Source organism: Callithrix jacchus, chromosome 2 (assembly GCF_049354715.1).
Source record: "Callithrix jacchus isolate 240 chromosome 2, calJac240_pri, whole genome shotgun sequence".
Taxonomy (NCBI): Eukaryota; Metazoa; Chordata; class Mammalia; order Primates; family Cebidae; genus Callithrix; species Callithrix jacchus.
In genome coordinates this window covers 163625242-163648610 of record NC_133503.1, presented here as the reverse complement: position 1 = coordinate 163648610, position 23369 = coordinate 163625242, and the positions used below count along the sequence as shown (strand labels likewise).

Genomic DNA, 23369 nt, shown 5'->3' with positions numbered 1-23369 from the left:
TTAGCCACATGTGGCTAGTGCCTGCTCTCTTGAACAGTGCGTATCCAGGGTACTATACAATATATTTTCTTTGTTTATCATAGTCTATCTTGTATTAATATTATACTACTTAATGTATAATGAATGAACCTTACAGCAGTAGAATTTCCTGCTCCTCCCTTGGGTGATACTGTTCTCATATAGTTTAATTCTTCAGGCATTATAAACACCATCTTATATTATTTTGCTTTTAACAGTCAATAATCTTTAAAAGAAATTAAGACAAATAGTCTTTCATATATACTCTCATTTTTTTTTTTTTTTTTTTTTGAGACAGAGTCTCACTTTGTCACCCGGGCTGGAGTGCATTGGCGTGATCTTCACTCACTGCAATCTCCACCTCTTGGATTCAAGCATTTCTCCTGCCTCAGCCTCCCAAGAATCGGGGACTACAGGTGTGTGCCATCACACTTAGCTAATTTTTGTATTTTTAGTAGATATGTGGTTTCACCATCTTGGCTAGTCTGGTCTCAAACTCCTGACCTCAGGTGATATGCCCACCTCAACCTCCCAAAGTGCTGGTATTACAGGTGTAAGCCTATACTGTCATTTTTGCCATTTTTTGCATACTATATTTTCTAGAAGATACAAACTTTTTTCTGATATAATTTCCCTTCAGTGAGAAGAATGTTTCATTTATATTCATTTTAGGGCAATTCGGCTGGTAAAATCTCTCTGCTTGTGTATGCCTCCACGTTTTTAGTTTGCTTTCATTTTAGATGTATATTTTTACTCAATATAGAATTTTTATCAGTTTTTATTAATACTTAGTGTAATTATTGATATGGTTGTATTTAGGTGTACCCTATTTGTTTTTGTTTTCTGCTGCTTTCTGTTTCTATGTTCCATTTTTTAAAACCTAATTGAATGTATTTTTAGAGGTTTATTTTATCTATTGTCTTTGTGGGAAGAGTTTCTCTTAAAGATTTTTTTGGTATTTTTTTTTTTTTGAAAACTGATGATTTTTTTTCATCAACCTTGTTTCCATATTGCTTAAGTGCCTGTGGAAAAACAGCTTAACACTACTCAGTGGTTGTTCCTACCCATTCAGTGACCTGAGCAGTGGGAGCTGCAAACCAGTCTTCAGTGGCAGGCTTGTGTGCTCCAGTGTTCAGTAGGTAACTGCTGGGTAGCACAAAGGGCACCTACAACCTGCACACCTTCAGGCCAGTCTGTAACCTCACACTAAATAGCAGTGAACTCAGGTGTTGAAGAAGTCTGTGCACCCTGAAATTCCTCTTTGGTCATAGCTTTTTCAGCAATAGCCTGCTCTTTCTTTTCAATATCTTTAGGTTTTTCATAGAAGTAGAGATCAGGGATAATCTCCCATGGGTGTTTACAGGAGATGGTGCCAAGCACATGTGTAGCTTTTTGGCCACCATCCACCACATCAGGCCCACTGAGTGAACTGTTGTTGCATGGAATGGCAATGTCCACATAGCACAGAGGAAAATCTGTGCCACCTAGAGCAATGGTAGGCACCATCCTTGACTTCCAAATGGAACATTACATAAGATGCCTCTGTGAGATGCCTCTGTGAGAGGCTGGTGGTCAGCCCTGGGATCAGTAACCACCAACAATGTGACTCTCGTAAGGCTGCCTGGATCTGGTTAATGAAGTTTACAGGAGTAAAGTGGCCAGCAACAGGAATAGCTCCAATGGCAGCAGCAAACTTCAGCCCAACCTGGTTGCCAATATTCCTGGAGGATATGACACTGACATCAGCAAGGTTTCCAATGGCAGCAATGACACAGCTGCCAGCAGAAGTCTCGAGGTCCTCTTCAGATTTATGATGCAGATCCTATCACTTTTCCTTTTGTAGAGGTAATGTTCCATTTGGAAGTCAAGGATGGTGCCACCTCAGTAGGTTCTTACTACAAGAAATTTGAGGACATTCTCTCTTCTCATTCATTTTCAGGACATCAGGGGCTCTGAACTTGGTTAAAATTTCCCTTTAAGTTACGTCACATATCTAGAACAACTCCATATGGATCCCCCTTGGGTAATGCAAAAGCTGTGGGAAGGTTTTAAACTTAAAATTTAGTATCTTTAATAAAGGTAGGAGAATTTAGATACTATATTGATTTATTTCCTCCTGAGTAGGTATTTGTCGTTTGTGCTTTTCAAATAATATGTCCATTTATATAAATTGACTAACATATAATATATTGGCATGAAGTTGTTCGTAATACCACATTGCATTTTAAAAAATTGTATAATCCAGTGATTATATTTGCAATTCAGTTAAGTTGTTCTATATGTGTAACCATCAACACAGTCAGTTTGAGAACATTTTCATCACCTCAAAAAGGAACTCTGCATTTTAGCTGTAATACCCTCTCTTCCCATTTCCTGTTGACTGTCTCCTAGCCTTAGGCTAATATACTTTCTATTTCTATACATGTACCCATTGTAGACATTTACTATAAATGAAATTGTAAAATATGTAGTATTTTGTCTGTGTTTTAGTTTAAATATTTTCTGTTGCTCTCTCTGAGTTTACTATTTTTTCTTCTTTGTCTAGTCTCCTATTATACCTGTGAATTTTAAACAATTTAAGTGTATTTTTGAGTTCTAAAATTTTATTGTTATTTTTAGTTTTCTTTTTTCTGCTAAAGTTTTTCATCTCGTTAGTCATTCTATCTTTTCATCTCTATTCTATCAGCTTTTCTTCTTTTTTATGTCATTTGTGAGTATGCTATCATTAATTATTTTTTCAATTCATTTGGGGCTACAATTTTCCTGTTTCTTTACATGAACCCAATTGTTTAAATTACATATGTGAAATTTTTAAAAAAGAAAAGTATATTCTGAGCTAGATAATATTCTTTTTTACAATATTCTCCTTTTTTTGTCAGTTGCTGTGAGAGGCTGATTATTCAGATTCTACCATGCATTCAGCTCACTTGGTGCTGGACCACATCTTTATTTATTTCTAGTTCAAATCAGACTGTAGCTCTAATTTCCTTTTATGCTAATCCTGAATATGCTGTGCTGCCACCAAGGAGTTGATCTCTTTGATCTTATTAGTTAAAAAGGCATCTGGTTGCTTATATTGCCAGTTTAAGATCATATGCAATTCTAGCAGGGCCCTGAAATCCAAGCAGAGAACAAAACAGATGTATTCCTGCTTTTCAGATTTGTCCTTTTTGTTTTTTATCAGAATTCCTGTAGGGGAGAATTGTTGGGCTAAATTTTTTTTTTCATTGGAGTTCTTCCATTTGCAACCCACTTCAGCAGCCATATTATAATTAAGATCTTCAGTAGTACTTTTTTTTTCTTTCTTTCTTTTTTCTTTTCTTTTTCTTTTTTTTTTTTTTTTTTGATACGGAGTTTCGCTCCTTTACCCAGGCTAAAGTGCAATGGCGCAATCTCGGCTCACCGCAACCTCCGCCTCCTGGGTTCAGGCAATTCTCCTGCTTCAGCCTCCTGAGTAGCTGGGATTGCAGGCACGCGCCACCATGCCCAGCTAATTTTTTGTATTTTTAGTAGAGACGGGGTTTCACCATGTTGACCAAGATGGTCTCGATCTCTTGACCTCATGATCCACCCGCCTCGGCCTCCCAAAGTGCTGGGATTACAGGCTTGAGCCACCGCGCCCGGCCGTACATTTTTTTTTTCTAGCAAACTCTCTGTTTATTCCAAAGACATGTTATTCTATCCATCAATACCCAGAATAGGCAATTTATCCTAGGTCTTTGATCACCAAGAAAAGTGTTTTTCTACTTAGAATTTAGTTTTATTTAGATCTCCTTACATCTACTGCTATTTGGTGGTTCAAAGTATGAATTTTAGTTTATCCATGGTTTACCTGCTGCTCTTCGATGGATTAAAGAAAAACACAATCTTCCGTTTATCCTGTGTTTTCTAGTTGCAGCAACAATATTTTGTGACCTTCTACATTCTATCTGAAAGCAAAATCCTTGGTGGCTTTTATACTGTTTCTTAAATACCTTATAATCTCCCAGATTTGATCATTTATTAAAACACTTCCGTGCTCGCTTCGGCAGCACATATACTAAAATTGGAACGATACAGAGAAGATTAGCATGGCCCCTGTGCAAGGATGACACGCAAATTCATGAAGCGTTCCATATAAAAAAAAAAACACTTCATAGGATGATGTCTGTACATGGTGGCTGTGCTAAACTTATTTAATTATTGATCATAATTACATATTGTGAAAAATTCTGTACTGTCATTTTCCCATGGTTACCATCATCATTTCATTTTAACATAGTATGATGACATTCTACTGTTTTTATTTTTGTGATGGAGCTTATTTTTGCCTTCATATTCTTGACTTTTGGAATAAGCAAGTTCATATAACATATGAGATCCGACTCTTGCTACAGCCTCAACAAATTAAATTTCCTATATTTTAATTTTCACATCCTAGCCGCTACTTACTTTTTCTACAGATTTGTATAAGAAGTTTGTAGAGTATACAAATAAAAATTTGTGTAATTATAAGAATTATACAAATTTAGCTCAACAATTCTCCCCCACAGGAATTCTGGTAAGAAACAGGATGGACAAACCTGAAAAGCAGGAAAACATCTCAATTTCATTCTATGCTTGGGTTTTAGGGCCCTGCTAGACTTTAAAACCATACTAGTCGGAGTTCAAATCTTAATTTTATCACTAGGTGATCTTAAGCAAGTTTCTTATTCTCCACATGTCTAATATTCCTGAGTTGTAAAATGAAGATAAACAGTAATTATGCCTTATAGGGTTCTTAAGAGGCTTAAATCAATAAATATTTTAAAGTACTTAGGATGGTGGCTGGTGTTCATAAAAAGGTACTCTAAGCCTAGGCAGCACAAAGAGGCTCTGTCTCTATTAAAAAAAAAAAAAAAATTAGCTAGGTGTAGTGGTATTTGCCCGTGGTCCCAGCTATTTGAGAGGCTGAAGGGGAATGATTGCTTGAGGCCAGGAGTTCAAGTTCATCCTGGGCAACATAGTGAGACCCTCTCTGTACCCACCCACCCCCAAACTAATTAATTAATTCAATTAAGAAGTACTCTAAGAGAGTCTAATAAATGTTTTTGATCTTCAGAGCCATACCATTATCAAATGAGTTTTTATTCTTAGTCTCATAAAAACCTCACAAAACAAGGGTGCCCTCTCTCACCACTCCTATTAGACATAGCATTGGAAGTCCTGGCCAGGGCAATCAGGCAAGAGACAAATAAAAGGTATTCAAATAGGAAGAGAGGAAGTCAAATTATCTGCATTTGCAGATGGCATGATTTTATATTTAGAAAACCCCATCATCTCAGCCCCAAAGCCTCTTAAGCTGATAAGCAACTTCAGCGAAGTCTGAGGGTACAAAATCAGTGTGCAAAAATTGCTAGCATTCTTATATACCAACAACAGACAAACGGAAAATGAAATCATAAATGAACTCCCATTCACAATTGCTACAAAAGGAATAAAATATCTAAGAATACACCTAACAAGGGAAGTGAAGGACATCTTTAAGGAGAACTACAAACCACTGCTCAGAGAAATCAAAAAGGATATAAACAAATGGAGAAACATTCTATGCTTATGGATAGGAAGAATGAATATCATCAAAATGGCCACACTGCGCAAAGTAGTTTATAGATTCAATGTCATTATTTTTAAACCACCATTGACATTCTTCACAGAATTAGAAAAAAAACCCTATTTTAAAATTAATATAGAACCAAAAAGGAACCTAAATCCCAAGTCAACTTGAAGAAAAAAAAACAAAGCTGGAGGCATCATACTACTTGACTTCAAACTACACTACAAGGCTTCAGTAACCAAAGCAGCATGGTACTGGTACAAGAACAGATACATAGACCAATGGAACAGAGTAGAGAACTCAGAAATATGACTGCACATATACAGCCATCTGATCTTTGATAAACCTGACAAAAACAAGCATAGAGAAAGGATTCATATTTAATAAAAGGCACTAGAAAAACTGGCTAGCCATATGCAGGAAATTGAAACTGGACCCCTTCCTTACACCATATGCCAAAATAAATTCAAGATAGATTAAAGATTTAAATGTAAAATCCAAAACTATAAAAACCCTGGAAGAAAATATGGGCAATACCATTCAGGACATAGGTAGGGGCAAAGATTTCATGATGAGTCAGAAGCAATTACAACAAAAACGAAAATTGTAAAATAGGATCTAATTAAACTAAAGAGCTTCTGCACAGCAGAAGAAAGAATCATCAACGTGAACATACAACCTACAGAATGGGAGAAAATTTTTGCAATCTATCCATCTAACAAAGGTCTAATATCCAAAATCTAAAAGGAACTTAAATTTATAAGAAAAAACAAGCAGCCCCACTAAAAAGTGGACAAAAGATATGAATAGACACTTCTCAAAAAAGACATACCTGTGGCCAACAAACATGAAAAACAAAAAGCTCAACATCACTGATTATTAGAGAAATGTAAATCAAAACCACAATGAGATACCACCTCATGCCAATCAGAATGGCTATTATTAAAAAGTCAAAAAGCAACAGACACTGGTGAGGTTGTGGAGAAAAGGGAACACTTTTACACTTTTCATGAGAGCATAATGTTCAACCATTGCAGAAGAAAATATAGCAATATCTCAAAGATCTAGAAGCAGAAATACCATTTGACCCAGCAATCTCATTACTAAATATATATCCAAAGGAATATAAATCATTCTGTTATAAAGATACACACATGTGTTTGTTCATTGTGGCACTACTTACAATAGTAAAGTCATGGAATCAACCTAAATGCCTATTAATTATAGACTGGCTAAGGAAAATGTGGTACATATATACCATGAAATACTATGTAGCCATAAAAATAAATTAGATCATGTCCTTCATAGGAACATGGATGTAGTTGGAAGCCATTATTCTCAGCAAACTAACACAGGAACAGAAAATCACATATACATGTTCTCACTTGTAAGTGGGAGCTGATTGATGGAACACATGGATACAGTTCAGGGGAATAACACACACTGGGCTGGGGGAACAACACACACTAAACTAGGGGAAGGAGAGTATCAGGAAGAATAGCAAATGGATGCTGGGCTTAATACTTGGGTGATGCAATGATCTATGCAGTAAACTGCCATGGCACACATTTACCCATGTAGCAAAACTGCATATCCTGGACATGGGCCCCTGAACTTGAAAGTTGAACAAAAGAAAAAGAAAAATTCTCCAAGAGATATGAAGGTGGCAGTGCCAGGGAACTGGTGGTGGGAACTCCCTGACTAGACCAAGCAGCATGTATATCATGGTGGGACACCCGAGGGAGAATGCTACACAGATGAGGTTTATCAGAACCAGATTTTGTAAGAACTGTACTTTAAAGTGCTAGGAACCACAAACTCTACACAAATGCCCTCTGCAAAGGTGAGGGGCCTTGCAGGATGGAGACAAGGCCAGAGAGGAGAGAGTTTCTCTTTGTGGAAAAGGAGATCACTGGAGACTGTGGAATGAAGGGTGTGGGTACCAGCAAAGGAGAAGATGCCTTCTCATACCCCACCTCTTTCATAGACTTCAGCAGTGATGTCTTTGAAGGGGGCCTTGCCCACATCACATCAGGATGTATTAATTATATTAAAATGGATCCACATCACTATGAAACATTTTGATTATAGAAATAAAAGGCTGAGGAACAATCCAAGATGGCCAATCGCTAACATCTCGGGATTGCAGCTCCCAGTGAATCTTCAAAGAAGGAGAGGATGCCACACTTTCAGACAAGTTTTGGTCACTCACGGAGCAGAAGATTCCCAGTGGAGGAGCTCCACGGGTCGCCAGCGCTACTCTTGTGACTGGCGCAGCAGTTTCGCCAGCGCGGCAGCTCTCGGTGCAGAGTAAACGGGACTGGTTACCCTTCTGACTGAGGTTTGGAGCTCCGGGAAGGCAGAGTCGCCTATTACAGACTCGGGAAGGCAGAGTCGCCTATTACGGATTCAAGAAAGAAGCCAGACTGGAGATTCCCGGGCAGAAAAGCACCATGAGTCTTAACGCCGCTGTTTTGGCCAGCGCAGTGGGTTGCTCATATTTCGGCCCTGGGAATTAACAACTTGGATGTCTGCTCAGAGACCTAATTTGAAAGTTGGTAATTACAAAGACGACAGGTGGATAAATTTACAATGATGGGAAGAAACCAGCGTAAAAAGGCTGAGAATACTCAAAATCAGAACGTCTCTCCCTCCAGAGAGGATCACAGTTCCTCATCAACAAGGGAACAAGACTTGATGGAGAACGAGTGCATCCCAATAACAGAATCAGGCTTCAGAACATGAATAATAAGAAACTTCTGTGAGTTAAAAGAACATGTTGTAGCCCAATGTAAAGAAACTAAGAACTATGAAAAAAGATATGATGAAATCCTAATGAGAATAGACAACTTAGAGAGGAATATAAGTGAATTAATGGAACTGAAGAATACAATGCAGGAACTCCAAGAAGTATGCACAGGCTTAAACGTTTGAATTGTTCAAGCAGAAGAAAGGATATCAGAGGTCAAAGTCCAACTTAATGAAATAAAACCAGAAGACAAGATTAGAGAAAAAAGGATAAAAAGGAATGAGCAAAGTCTCCAAGAAATGTGGGACTATGTGAAAAGACCGAATTTACGTTTGATAGGTGTACATGAATGCGACGGAGAGAAGGAATCCAAGCTGGAAAATATTCTTCAGGATATTATTCAGGAAAATTTTCCTAAACTAGCAAAGCAGGACAATATTCAACCCCAGGTAATACAGAGAACACCACAAACATATTCCTCAAGAAGAGCAACCCCAAGGCACATAATCGTTAGATTCACCAGGGTTGAAATGAAGGAGAAAATACTAAGGGCAGCCAGAGAGAAAGGTCAGGTTACCCACAAAGGGAAGCCTATCAGACTTACAGCAGATCTCTCGGCAGAAACTCTACAAGCCAAAAGAGAGTGGGGGCCAATATTCAACATCCTTAAAGAACAGAACTTTCAGCCCAGAATTTCATATCCAGCCAAAGTAAGCTTCACAACTGAAGGAAAAATAAAATCTTTTATGAACAAGCAAGTACTCAGAGATTTTATTACCACCAGGCCTGCTTTACAAGAGCTTCTGAAAGAAGCATTACACATAGAAAGAAACAACCAGTATTAGCCTTTCTAAAAATATACCAAAAAGTAAAGAGCATCAACATAAAGAAGAATTTACATCAACGAATGGATAAAACAGCCATTTAACATCAAATGGCAGTAATCCTAAATTTAAATTGACTAAATCCCCTAATCAAAAGATACAGCCAAAACCCAACAGCATGTTACATCCATACCAATTTCACATGCAAGGATACACAGAGACTCAAAACAAAGGGATGGAGAAAGATTTACCAACCGAATGGAGAGCAAAAATAAATAAATAAATAAATAAATAAAAACAGGAGTTGCAATTCTTGCATCTGATAAAATAGATTTTAAAGCAACAAAGATATAGTGGTAAAAGGATCAATGCAACAACAAGAGCTAACAATCCTAACACCCAGATACATAGAGACTTAGACTCAATGAGACAGAAAATTAATAACGACATCCAAGACTCAAACTCAGATTTGGAACAAGTAAACTCAATAAATATTTATAGAGCTCTCCACTTTAAATACACAAAATATACATTCTTGTCAATACCAAATCACAGCTACTCATAGGTTTAAATGAAACATTGATTGGCCATTATTAATACCCATTTTTTAAAGAATAAAGCAACATTTCTGTTCTCTCTCCCTCTTTTTCTTCCTCTTTCTTCCTCTCCTTCACTCCTTTTTTTTTCTTTCCTTCTCTCAAAAAAAGAAAAAAAGAAATCAACTTGTAGACCTCTAGATCCAGTTCAGCAATGTCTCCCTCATTGCTTGATTTCCTTCCTTCCCTTCCCCCCCCTCCCTCCCTCCCTCCCTCCCTCCGTCCCTCCCTCTCTCCCTCCCTCCCTTCCTCCTTTCCTCCCTTCCTAAAAAATATTAAAAAAAAGGAATAAATGGCTGAACAGCGTTTCCTAATTTTACTTCTAAAATATAACTGTATTTTGCAGGAAAAATAGAAAAACATGATGTATTTATTTAAGAAGGAATATACAAATATATTAGTAGATAAGTCTGGTAAAGTCATTCAGGGGGACTATCAGAGTTCTTACTTTCCACAAACATATAGTAAAGTTTAATTATAAATAGAAATTTGTCAGAATATCATTTATTTTTTCTCCTTTCCATGAGTAGCTCTGTCAGTTTTACACAAAAGTACATTGTAGGTCATCTTCTATGCTCTGTCTTTTACTGCTTCTCTGTATTTTATTTAAGGAAAATAAAAGAGTGACAGATAAAATAAGTTGTCTATTTGACTAATTTATCAAGGGTAGTCCCATAATTTTGTTCTCGAAAATGTTTTTAATACAAATTTTTTATACTAATACCTTTGCCAATAGTTACATTGTTCCTATGCTATCTGGTTCTAGAAAGTATATATTAAAATGTCAAGGCTTTTTATTTGTTTTGTCTTGTTTTAATGTAAGAGAATGTAAAAACAAAAGTCCTAGCTCATTTGTCAAATGATGCTGTAATTAATGAAGACTAGTCTTAAATTCTGAAAAATATGGCAGTACTATCTTCAGATTTCCAGAAGGTGGTACTATTGCTACATACGTAGACAGAATGTATAACCTGAAAAATAATTATTTCAACTTTTATTTTTTTTGCTCAGATTGGACTTTCAATAGCATTTTTAAAGTGTATTCTAAAGTATAGGGACTTCCTTGAATACTAAATGAAAACATTATTTCTTAGTGAGTTAAACAAAGTTGAGACAGGTTATGCAAAATTTCTTAGAAGCTTTAATATGCTGACATGAAATGTGAATCAAAGAAGGTTAGTATGGGCATTTCTCATAATTATTTTACTCTGGAATTCCCTTTTCACAGAATGTATTTAAGAATTTGTTTTTAATGCAATGAACTTAGGGAAAATCTTTCTAGAGTAATTCAAACCCCATAGTACATGTCATGAAAATCCACAGAATGGGAGAATTTTTTTGCAAATGATATCAGTAATAAGATAATTGTAACTAACTATATCAAGAACAATTGTATATCAATAATAAAACACAAATAATCCAATTAAAGATGGGCAACGAATCTGAACAGACATTTCTTCAAAGAAAACATACAAATGGTCAATAAGTACATAGAAAGACTCAACATCGTTAGTCATAAATAAAGCAAATTAAAGCCAAAGCCACAGCAAGATACCATTTTAAACCCACTAGAATGACTATAATAAACAGAAGATAATAACACCTGTTAGCAAAGATGTGCTGCTGGGAGTGTAATTGATGCACTCACTTTGAAAAACAGTTTAGCAGTTCCTCAAATTGTTAACACAGGGTTACCATATGACCAAGCAATTCCACTCCTAGCTATGTATCTAAGAGAAATGAAAACACATGTGCATATAAAAATTTGTATATGAATGTTCATAGAAGTATTATTCATAACAGCTTAAGAAGAAACAACCCAAGTGTCCATCATCTGATAAATGAATAACTATTACTATTGTTTATTTATGCACTGGAATATTATTTGGCAAGAAAAAAGAGTACTGACACATCCTACAACATGGACAAGTCTTGAAAACATTATGCTAAATGAAAGAAGCCAGTGACAAAGGACCACATACTGTATAATTTCACATAGGAAATGTCCAGTATAGGCAAGTTTATAGAAACAGAAAGTAGATAATTTGTTGCCTAGGGTGTGGGTGGGTGGTAATAAGATTTCAAACATCTGTCTAGATATTTGGATCTCTCCTTAAAGAGCTAAACTATGTATTTCTGAATTTCAGTAGACAATTCTGGGGCATGTGCGCTTTTCCCTTTTGTGTGAAAACTATATATACATATATGCTTTATATATATATAGATATATATATGCTTTATATATATAGTATATATATATGCTTTATATATATATAGTATATATATATGCTTTATATATATAGTATTATATATGCTTTATATATATATAGTATATATCTATGCTTTATATATATAGTATATATATGCTTTACATATATATAGTATATATATATGCTTTATATATATAGTATATATATATTTTATATATACTTTAGAACTTAAAGTATAAATCTATATTAGATGTAGTAAATATAGATATATAATAAGTACATATATAGCAAATATATATATAATTTTTTATACTTTAAGTTCTAAGATACATATGCAGAACATGCAGGTTTGTTACATAGGTATGCACGTGCCATGGTGGTTTGCTACACCCATCAACCCATCAGGGCCCAATGTGTGATGTTCCCCTCCCTGTGTCCATGTTTTCTCATTAGTCAGCTCTCACTTTTGAGTGAGAACATGTGGTGTTTTGTTTTCAGTTCCTGTGTTAGTTTGCTGAGAATAATGGTTTCCAGCTTCATCCATGTCCCTGCAAAGGACATGAATGCATCCTTGTTTATGCCTGCATTGTATTCCGTGGTGTATATGTGCCACATTTTCTTTATCCAGTCTATCACTGATGGGCGTTTGGGTTGGTTCCAAGTCTTTTCTATTGTGAATAGTGCTGCAGTAAACATGTGTGCATGTGTCTGTATAGTAGAATGGTTTATACAATGTATTATCAAATCAGAAACCAGTCTAATCATTTACTAAAGTAGAAAGTAGTCATTAGTAATAAGTTGATATGTTGTAACTGTGGAGACCAGTGTTTTTGTTTGTTTTCTTAATCTTTGAATTAGAGTGAAGTATTAAGTGCCTAATTGTTAATGATATTTCTATTTCTTATTGTCCTTTCTGTAGCATATGCTTCATTAAGATACTTACTGTACTACTTGGTGAATATGTATTCAAAATTATCTTCCTTTTTTCAGTTGCAAGCTCCTTCCTTGTGATTTCTAATCTGAATGCTAATAGAGCAAAACAGTACTTCATTGCTTATTCTCATTTATGTGGCAACAACAGGGTTATGTCTTTTTACGTAATATCAATACTAATTGTGTCTACCAAGACAACATAGAGTAAATCACATTTCTCTTGGATGTTCTAACAAAAGCTGATTCCAAGCCATATGTCTTTTCTTTGAAAGAATTACCCACAGATTGTTTAACCGTTACTCATATGATGAAGCTTCAGGTTACTCAGGTTACATCTTTTTCCACCTGAGCACTGTTTTTATCAAAGATGCTAACTCATCAGGTACATTAAATTTTCCAGCATAACCTAAGGACATTACTGTCATTAGAATAGGTTAACAAGAGCAATTCAAAAGTTTACTCTTAGAACAATAACTTTTCTTTGTCTGAATATAATGGTTTACATAAAAAATGATTGAAGATGGAGGAAAACATATTTTTATATTTTGCTTTCAACAAAGGACAATCATCAATTGGCTTATCCACAAACAGTGAGTATTTGTTCTGACGGGAAAAACAGCTAATGCATCTAAATGTTTCTAACCAAATGTAGTAAATAAAATGTAGCATAGCTTGAATGAATATGAGTACTTATAACTCTCCTAATTTGAAATCTAGTGTTGCTAAATGAATGCTAATAGAGCAAAATGGTACTTCTTTGCTTGTTCTCATTTATGTGGCAACAACAGGGTTATGCCTTTTTGTATAATGAAGGAAGCAAACCCTGAGGTGGCTAAAAGACTTCAACATTGGGGCCGGGCGCGGTGGCTCAAGCCTGTAATCCCAGCACTTCGGGAGGCCGAGGCGGGTGGATCACGAGGTCAAGAGATCAAGACCATCCTGATCAACATGGTGAAACCCCGTCTCTACTAAAAAAAATACAAAAAAAAAAAAAAAATTAGCTGGGCATGGAGGCGTGTGCCTGTAATCCCAGCTACTCAGGAGGCTGAAGCAGGAGAATTGGCTGAACCCAGGAGGCGGAGGTTGCAGTGAGCCAAGATCGCGCCATTGCATTCCAGCCTGGGTAAAAAGAGAGAAACTCCGTCTCAAAAGAAAAAAGAAAAACTGCAACATTGGGCACAATACTTAGGGGGTTTAAGTGAGAAGATAATAGAAGAATGTCGGACAATTGGTTAAGGCAGTGGAAGGTTAGAATGTAAAGTGAATGTAAGATTGATAAGAATTTTTCTTCTAACTTTGGTGGTGGCCATTGGTATAAAAAAATGAGATTTAATGAAGATAAATAATCCATTTTCCTTATGTGACTTCCCTACCCTCACTTTCATATGATCTCATATTTTTACTGAAGAGGAAAGAAACCAACCTGTAACTTTGGATACACTAAGATATATAAACCTAAGCCCAGAGAATAAAGGGAAAAATTTTTAAGTTCAGTAATTTACTAGTTTGAAGCCATGGGAACATTCAGTGACAAAAATATATAAGTGTCACTACTGCTTCCTTCACAAATGGGTTAATAACATAGAAACTCCTTTATATTTGTGCATAATTTTCTAGTTTACCCACCTGCAGAGCAACTGTATACACAGCAAGTGACTTAGCAAGATGAAGTGACTTGTCTATAGACACACAGGTAGTGGCAGAGCCAGTGCTCAAACTCATGTATTCTATTGCCACTGGAACACAGCTCATTAGGAAAATACAATTTAATACATCTTTAGCTTCAATACTCAAATACTTTTAGACCTCAGACTTGTGGTTTTGTAGTAGCAAGGCTAAGCTAATTAAATATTTATGTATGTGCAACACAGAAACACTTACATGTGTGGCCATTGACACATACACATATGTGTATATGTATGAACATATCCATACCTATGTGCACACAAACTGAATAGGTATTTCTTAAGTATGTTGCTCCTACTAAAATGTAAGCTTTGAGAATGTAAGGATGTTAGTTTTTCTGTTTTTTTTTTTTTACTATTACTCATTGCAGTATCTCCAACACCTGAAGGAATTACTGGCATATAATAGGTGGTCAAGAAACATTTTTGAAATAAAAGAAAGTACCAGTGAGGTGTTAATAATTAGAGTTATCTTGCAAATGATGTTTACATATATTTTCTATATTATTTAAGAATAGTCTTTCTTAGACAAAACTAAGTAGCGAGAGTAAGCACATAATTAGTGAGTCAGGCATAGATAAAGCCAGTAGTACATATGTGTGCTGAACAAATATAGGAAGGAATGAAAGAAGCAAATAGGCACTCAACATTCATGAGGCATAAAATATTCAAGACAGTTATGATGTTTTTAAATAAGCTATTCATTGTTGGCATTCATTGTGACCCCATGTGTCCTTGGTTGAAGCTGCTCAGGAGGTTATTAGCAAGCTACTGGCTCATAATACTTGCTCCTACATCGAATAGAGCCAGCATGTGTTGGCTCCATGTACCTTCCATCTGCTTAGTCCTCTTTCTCACCTTGAATCCTAGTCATTGTAACCACACTGTAAGCAGGAAAGGTAGATGTGTCAGACAGAGAGTGAAATCAAGCAAGAGTAAGAGAACAAATTAGCAAGTGAACATTGGGTAGCACAGAACATGTATCGTGGTACCCTTATCCTGCTTGAACTATAGACTGGGTGAATTAAACTCCTCATTTCTTTTGTCTTTCTTCTTGTAGTATTTTATTTTTTAATTGATTCAACTAACTGCAATTATCTTCTGTTCTAATTACCTCTGTGAGAGACTGGTTGGTATATAGAATATTTAGACTACCATATATCAAGTTATTTCCTACCACTCTGATGATTTAATTTAAATAAATGGGGGAATGATTAAATTTAATTTCATAATAAAGTCACTTCAGTTCACTTGCCTGTCAGTCATAATTATAGCTGGCAAGCCTAGACAATGCCGATGCTGTATCTTACATGTCACATTTCATGTGTCAAAGCTGAAGAAAACTTTAAAATCTCTAAATAAGTAAACTAGCATTCTGGATTCAAGGTTGTTAAGTTTAAATCTGAAACATTTGCTGACAGACCAGTTGGTTCTTTAGAGTGTTGAGGTTCATTTCAGAATATTGCTAAAAAGAGAACAAAGTCTAGAATTTCAGACTTTAATTATTCCATCAGGTTCTTCAATATAAAAGTTAAATATATTTCAGTTCCTGCAACTTTTTTTCAACTACAAGAGAAAGAAATGCCTAAATCTACTCAAATAGTTTTCTCATCTGAATAAAAAATATATGAGAAAATATTTTAAACCTATATTATTATTTTTACTTTAAAGTAAATAGTAAACTTGAAATATTTTAGAGTACAAACTTTATGAGATGTTACTATTAATATTAGTTTTTTAATATGAGAGATAGAAACAGTAAAAAATCTATTAGGATTGTTAGCAATTCTCCTTTTTCTACTTCATTGTCACGCAGTTTGAAGTATGAATTTTTGATTAAGATGCTTTGCCATCAGAACTGTGTAACCACTCTCCTCAAAGTAGCACCGCTGACTGCAGCACCGAATCACATAATCATAATGCACCATACAGCTGGCCAATCCCTCCATTCTGAATTTATAGTAAAATAATTTACAGCTATTTGAACACCAGCTAGTGGTTTTCATTCAATTTTGCAAACAGAAATGTTTGCAAATTACTTGTGTTGCCTTTTGTTACCCAGTTTTTCAGTGTACTTCTCAGGAAAGCAGGATATTACTTTTTATTTAAATCTTCATAATTATTATTATGACATACATGTTTGGCTGAAGTGAAGGGGAATATCACCAAAAGAGATATCAGAAATTAATTACAGTTGTAAATTAGATTCTTAACATTTTTCTGCTGAAAGCTAAAACACAGACACTAACTTAATATGAAACTGATGGATAATATGTATGTGATAATTGACAGAAAATATGTGTGTGTCTGTTTCTTCACTTCTAGAGGAATTCTAGAGAAAGTAGGTAAGGTTACGGTACTTAGAAAAACTATAATTTGAAAAATTTGCAAAATATTTGGCATCGGAGAGTTTTTACTTACTCTATGTCACTCCCTTTCCAGAGCAGAAGGTGATCACAGGGAATGCAGGAATGTTTGGTCCTAAAGGAAAGTAGTGTCAGAGAAGAATTTTAAACAGGGATAATCGAAGTAGGTAAATGGGTGGGTACATGTGTAGAGTCAATGTCATTTCACACGTCTATAAGCTTCTGCTTATAGATAGTTTTGCCTATTCACAAAATTCATACTTTTCATTTATATTATTTTCTAAATTTGATATCATATAGAATCTGGAAAGATACTGGAACTGGTTTAACAGGAAACATCAGGATTTCAATCATTATATACAGGTTACATAGATATAGTATATTTAAAAAAGAATGATACAAAGATTTCTGTTTCCAGTGAAGATAAAGGGTAAATTTGGAGGAACCAGATTTACATTCCATATAAGCAACAAAAAGCTAAACAATATTTATGAAACAATTTTTAAGACTTCAAACATCAAGTAATAAAAGGTAGTGATTTCTTGAGAGATGTGAAACATGTGATGAGACCTATGATTGCCATAGAGTTTCTAGGTCATAGTAAAGGGAGAGAAAACCCCGACAAAGCCTGGCAGTCCCTTCAAAGTTGAGAAGCTAAAACTGGGAGTCTGAAAAGGCCACAGGAGTTAGAGTTCATGGAGCAGAGTAGGCAGAGTATCACAAAAGAGACTGCTGCCTAGTGAGGGAGCCAGTTCCAGAGATCTACAGTCTTCCTTGAGTTTTCAGCTGAGTGCTGATCAGTTCATGAGTGGGAGAAAAACCACCAAAGGATGAAGAAAGAACCACAAGAAAGAATTAGAGGCAATAATACCTGGGGCTTACACATGTGCCAGCCAGCATGAGAAATCTCATAATTCATGGCGAAAGTACTGAGAAGTGGTTTGCCTCATTAGTAGCAAAATCAACTCTAGACAAAATGTGTCTCTGATTCTTCTTAATGACACCTACAAATAAGACCAGAATGGATCGAAATTTTTCTAATTCACTTTCATCCCAGATCAAAGTTTCAGAATTTTTTTTATTGCATTTTAGATTTTGAGGTAAATGTGCAGAACATGTTAAGATAGTTGCATAGGTACACACATGGCAGCGTGTTTTGCTGCCTTCCTCCCCTTCACCCACATTTGGCATTTCTCCCCAGGCTATCCCTCCCCAGATCCCCTCCGACCCCCGCTGTCCCTCCCCTATTTCCCCCAATAGACCCCAGTATTTAGTACTCCCCTCCCTGTGTCCATGTGTTCTCATTTTTCATCACCTGCCTATGAGTGAGAATATACGGTATTTCATTTTCTGTTCTTGTGTCAGTTTGCTGAGAATGATGTTCTCCAGATTCATCCATGTCCCTACAAAGGACACGAACTCATCATTTTTTATTGCTACATAATATTCCATGGTGTATATGTGCCACATTTTCCCAGTCCAGTCTATGGAATATAAAAACATACAAGATCTAACAAGATAAAATTCATAGTGTCTTTCATTCAATTAAAAATCACTATAATACAAAGAAAGATTATAACCTAAAAGGAGAAGAAAACCTATCAATAATAAGAAACAATCCAGGTGTGATACAGAAGATATAATTATTAGACAAAGACTATATATACCCTATGTTCAAGAAGCTGGAGTAAGGATTAGACATGTTAAGTAGAAACATAGAAGATATCAAAAGGGCCCAAATTGGGCTTCTGGACATATAAATTACAATGTTTGAAATTGAAAACTCATTGGATAGGATTCATGACAGATTAAAGGTTGAAGAAAAAAATGATCATTGAACTTGAAGACGCAACAAATATGTTTTATATCCAAATGAAACACAGAGAGAAAAATGACTGAAAAAATTAAAGAGAATTAGTGAGTGTTTGATATTTCTTATAAAGCAAGTCTGCTGGAGATGAAGAGAATTCTTTTAGTTTTCATATGCTTCCAAAATGCCTTTATTTTGACTTCATTTTTAAAGAATGTTTTGGCTGGATATAGATTACAGACTAACAGTTTCCCCCAGCAATTTAAAGATAACATTTCATTGTTTCGTTCCTTCTAATTTTTTTTTCTGATAATAAACCAACTGTCATAATTTTTCCTGGTATGAAATATTTCTTTGTTTTCTCTTTCTTTTTTTAAATTTAAGACAGTATTTTGCACTCCACTTGGGCTGGAGTGCAGTGGCACCATCTTGATCCACTTCAACTCTGCCTCCCGGGTCCAAGTGATTCCCCTGCCTCAGCCTACCAAGTAGCTGGGATTACAGGCACGCACCACCAGAACTGACTAATTTTGTATTTTTAGTAGAGACGGGATTTTATCATGTTGGCCAGGCTTGTCTCAAACTCTTGTCCTCTGGTGACCCACCACACTACTTTCTACAATGGTTGAACTAATTTACACTCCCACCAACAGTGTAAAAGTGTTCTTATTTCTCCACATCCTCTCCAGCATCTGTTGTCTCCTGATTTTTTAATGATCAGCATTCTAACTGGCATGAGGTGGTATCTCAATGTGGTTTTGATTCACATTTCTCTAATGACCAGTGACGATGAGCATTTTTTCACATTTGTGAACCAAAATCAAAAAATAGCCCTCATAGCCAAGATAATCCTAAGCAAAAAGCAAACAAACAAAAACAAAGCTGGAGGCATCACACTACCTGACTTAAAACTATATTGCAAGGCTACTATAATCAAAACAGCATGGTACTGGTACCAAAACAGAGCTATAGACCAATGGAACAGAACAGAGGCCTCAGAAGGAATGCCAAACAACTACTATCATCTGATCTTTGACAAACCTGACAAAAACAAGCAGTAGGGAAAGGATTCCCTATTTAATAAATGGTGTTGGGAAAACTGGCTAGCCATATGCAGAAGGCTGAAACTGGATCCCTTCCTTATACCTTATATAAAAATTCACTCTAGATGGATTAAAGATTTAAACATGAGGCCTAACACCATAAAAACTCTGGAAGAAAACCTAGGCAACACCATCAAGGACATAGGCATGGGCAAGGAATTCATGACTAAAACACCAAAAGCAATGGCAACAAAAGCCGAAATAGACAAGTGGGATCCAATTAAACATAAGAGCTTCTGCACAGCAAAAGAAACTATCAATGGAGTGAACTGGCAATCAAAAGAATGGGAAAATTTTTTTTTTTGCAATCTACCCATCAGACAAAGGGCTAATATCCAGAATCTACAGAGAACTTAAACAAATTTACAAGAAAAATACCAAACAACCCCATCAAAAAGTGAGCAAAGTATATGAACAGACACTTTTCAAAAGAAGACATTTATAAAAATTCACTCTTTATTGAAGAAACTCTTCTCCCCTTTGCAAGTTCTTGATATCTTTGCTGAAAATTAATAGACAATAAATTTGTGGATTTATTCCTGGGCTCTCCATTCTGCTTTATTGGTCAAGGTGTCTATTTTTATGCCAGTGCCATGCTATTTTAATTACTATAACTCTGTAGTAGATTTTCAAATAAGGTGATGTGATGCTTCCTGCTTTGTTCTTTTCACTCAATATTGCTTTGGCTATTCAGAGTGTTTTGTGGTTTAATATAAATTTTAGGATTTTTTTTCTATTTCTATGAAAAATACAATTGGAATTTGTATAGGGATATTTTGAATCTGTAGATCACTTAGGGTAGGATGGAATTTTAAAAATATTAATTCTTCCAATCTATGAATATGGGATATCTTTTATTATTTTTGTGTGTGTTGTTCAATTTTTCTTCATTAGTGTTTTATAGTTTTTTGTGTTCAGATCTTTTACCTTCTTAGATAAATATATACCTAAGTATTTTATTTATTCAGTGGCTATTATAAATGGAATTTTTTTCTTGATTTTTTTTTTACTTACAAGTTCTTATTAACATATAGGAACACTACTAATTGCTATATGTTGACTTTGTATTCTGCAACTTTATTGAATTTATTAGTTTTAACAGGTTTTTTTGGCAGAATCTTTAGGGTTTTCTCTATTTAACATAATCTATAACAGGAATAATATAACTTTTTTCTTTCTGATTTGGATGCCTTTAATTTTTTTCTTTTGTCTTGCTTGCTCTGTCTATAAATTCCAGTACTATATTGAACAGAAGTGTCAATAATGAATATTCTTGTCTTATTTCTGATCTTAGAGAAAAAACTTTCAACTTTTCACCATTAAGTATGATATTAGCTGTTGATTTGTCATATATGGTTTTTATTGTGTTGAGGTACATTTCTTCTATATATCTCATTTGTTGGGAGTTTTATCAGGAAAGGATGTTGAACTTTGTGTGTGCATTTTCTGCATTTATTGAGATGATTATAAGGGTTTTGTCCTTTATTCTGTTAATGTATTATATCACATTTATTGTTTGAGCATGGTGAATTATTCTGGTGTTGATGTTCTCTATTGCATTTTTCCTTTTATTCATTGTGATGTTTAGCTCCAGAATTTCTGTTTGTTTTTATTTTATAATTTCAATCTTTTTGATAATTTTTAAATTTTGGTCTTTTATTGTTTTCCTAATTTTATTGTATTACTTTTCTGTGTTTTCTTGAAGTTTATGGAATTTCCTTAAAATAATAATTTTGAATTGTTAGGCAGTTTGAATATCTACATTTGGAATTCATATATCTTCATTGGGGCAGTTACTGAAAACTACGTTCTTTTGATGGTGCTATGTCTCCTTTTTTTTTTGTTTCTTCTTGCCTTCCATTGAAGTCTGCAGATTTGATGGAGTATTCTCATTCTGACTTTATGGGCTAATTTTTCTGTGGAAAGATCTCTCCCTATAGGGAAGGTCGAAGGCTGTTTCTGTGCAGGGTACAGTGGTTTGCCACCAGCGAGGTCAAAACTGTGTATCCACCTCAACAGATGTCTGTTGAGGTCAATATTGATGGAGGTTACAGGCATCTTTGGTGGCCAACGGTGTGGATTTCCATTGCAGCAGATAAAGTAATTGCAGTGTTCAATGGTGATGGCTACTAAGGTTCTCCAGTTTCTTTTTCTCTCACTGGGAAAGTTGTGGCTGAAGAGATTTATCTTGACGCTGGGTCTAGTTTGCAGTCCCACTCAGGTTGGCAGCGGCATGTGGAGTAGTCATGAAGTTGAGGCCTGAAGGTGACTATGCTTCTGGAATCCAGGATGGTAATGACACAGGTGTTTAGGGCTCAGGCATCCCTGGTCCCCTTTCAGTAACAGCATGTGATGTGTAGGTGCTTGTGCAACAGCCATAAAGCTAAGCATGAGAGTGCAGGCTTGTGGAGAGTTAATGTGGCTCTTTGGTCAAGGTAAGCCAAGATCTCTATGGTTAGAGATCTCTTAAAGTCAAGATCTAAGTCAGTACCTGGAATGAAAGTATGTGCAGAAAGAGTTTGGCTCTGGGACTCAGAGTGCTAACTAGCTCAATATGTTTTATGGGAAGGGCACTTGTATGGCTGGGAGGGGTGTCAGCTTCTTGGGTGGTAGAGAAATGTGTAGCCACATCTCTCTTTCTGTGGTTTCTAGACAAGAATAGTTGCTTGTTGCCTTGGGGGTAAAAGTAGCCAGTGTTCCATATGGAACCGACTGTTAGGAAACTCTATGGTTCCTGCCATGAAGCTGATAGCAATAGCCCCTGTCTGTCTTCTTTGTTCCTTGTTCTTTCTCGGCATTTCAAGTATGCTGATTTCACCAGCAATCTTTTCTAAGTAGACATTCCCAATATTTTTGCTCCACTCTGTTGCCACAGACTCATTCATGGGCCTTTCAGACTTCTCTGGGATATTTTGGTTTGTGGTTAGCTGTCTGTATTTGTTTCTTTGTAGGCAAACAAAGGCTGGTATCTCCTACTCTGTCATTTTGATTGATGTTTTGATATATGTATGTGAAAGTTTTTTGGTTAGATTTATTTCACCACAGGCTGCAAATAATTTGGGAATGGGATTTGTACCTTCTTTTTAGCTAGATTTGGGACCTGAGCATCTGAAGGATTTGTTTCCATTTTTTTGTTTTGCCTTCAGCCTTTCTCAGTCCCTGCTTGTCATCGTCTCAAAGGAATACTTATAGCTATGCTTCCTCTACCAAAATCATCCGTTGCATCAGTGGGGGCCCTGAGTGCCTAGAGAATTTCTTTGAAGTCTTTTGTGTTGCCTGAAGACTACAGAAATCCCTTTACATTTACATCTCAGAGGAGAGTTTCTCTTAGCTTTCCTCCCCATCTTTTAGCCACAGGTCATCACTGCCTCTTACTCAGTGTAAAGCCCAGAGAGTTTATCTCTATTCTTACGACTTGCACTCAGTTTTCCTTATATCCTGCGCACTGTGTCTCAGTGAGGCAAGTCTCTTCCAGTATTCCTGACTCTCTTCCACCAAAG

General features: G+C 35.7%; 1 non-coding gene and 1 pseudogene across 1 annotated transcript; one reads left to right on the top strand and one right to left on the bottom strand.

Annotated features, from left to right (window-relative positions):
* Nucleotides 1-1061: 1061 nt before the first annotated feature.
* On the bottom strand, nucleotides 1062-22754 carry LOC144581658 (small ribosomal subunit protein uS2-like; annotated as a pseudogene).
* On the top strand, nucleotides 4034-4140 carry LOC118151799 (U6 spliceosomal RNA). The gene has a single exon (XR_004740206.1). It is a non-coding gene; the product is annotated as a U6 spliceosomal RNA (small nuclear RNA).
* Nucleotides 22755-23369: the final 615 nt, after the last annotated feature.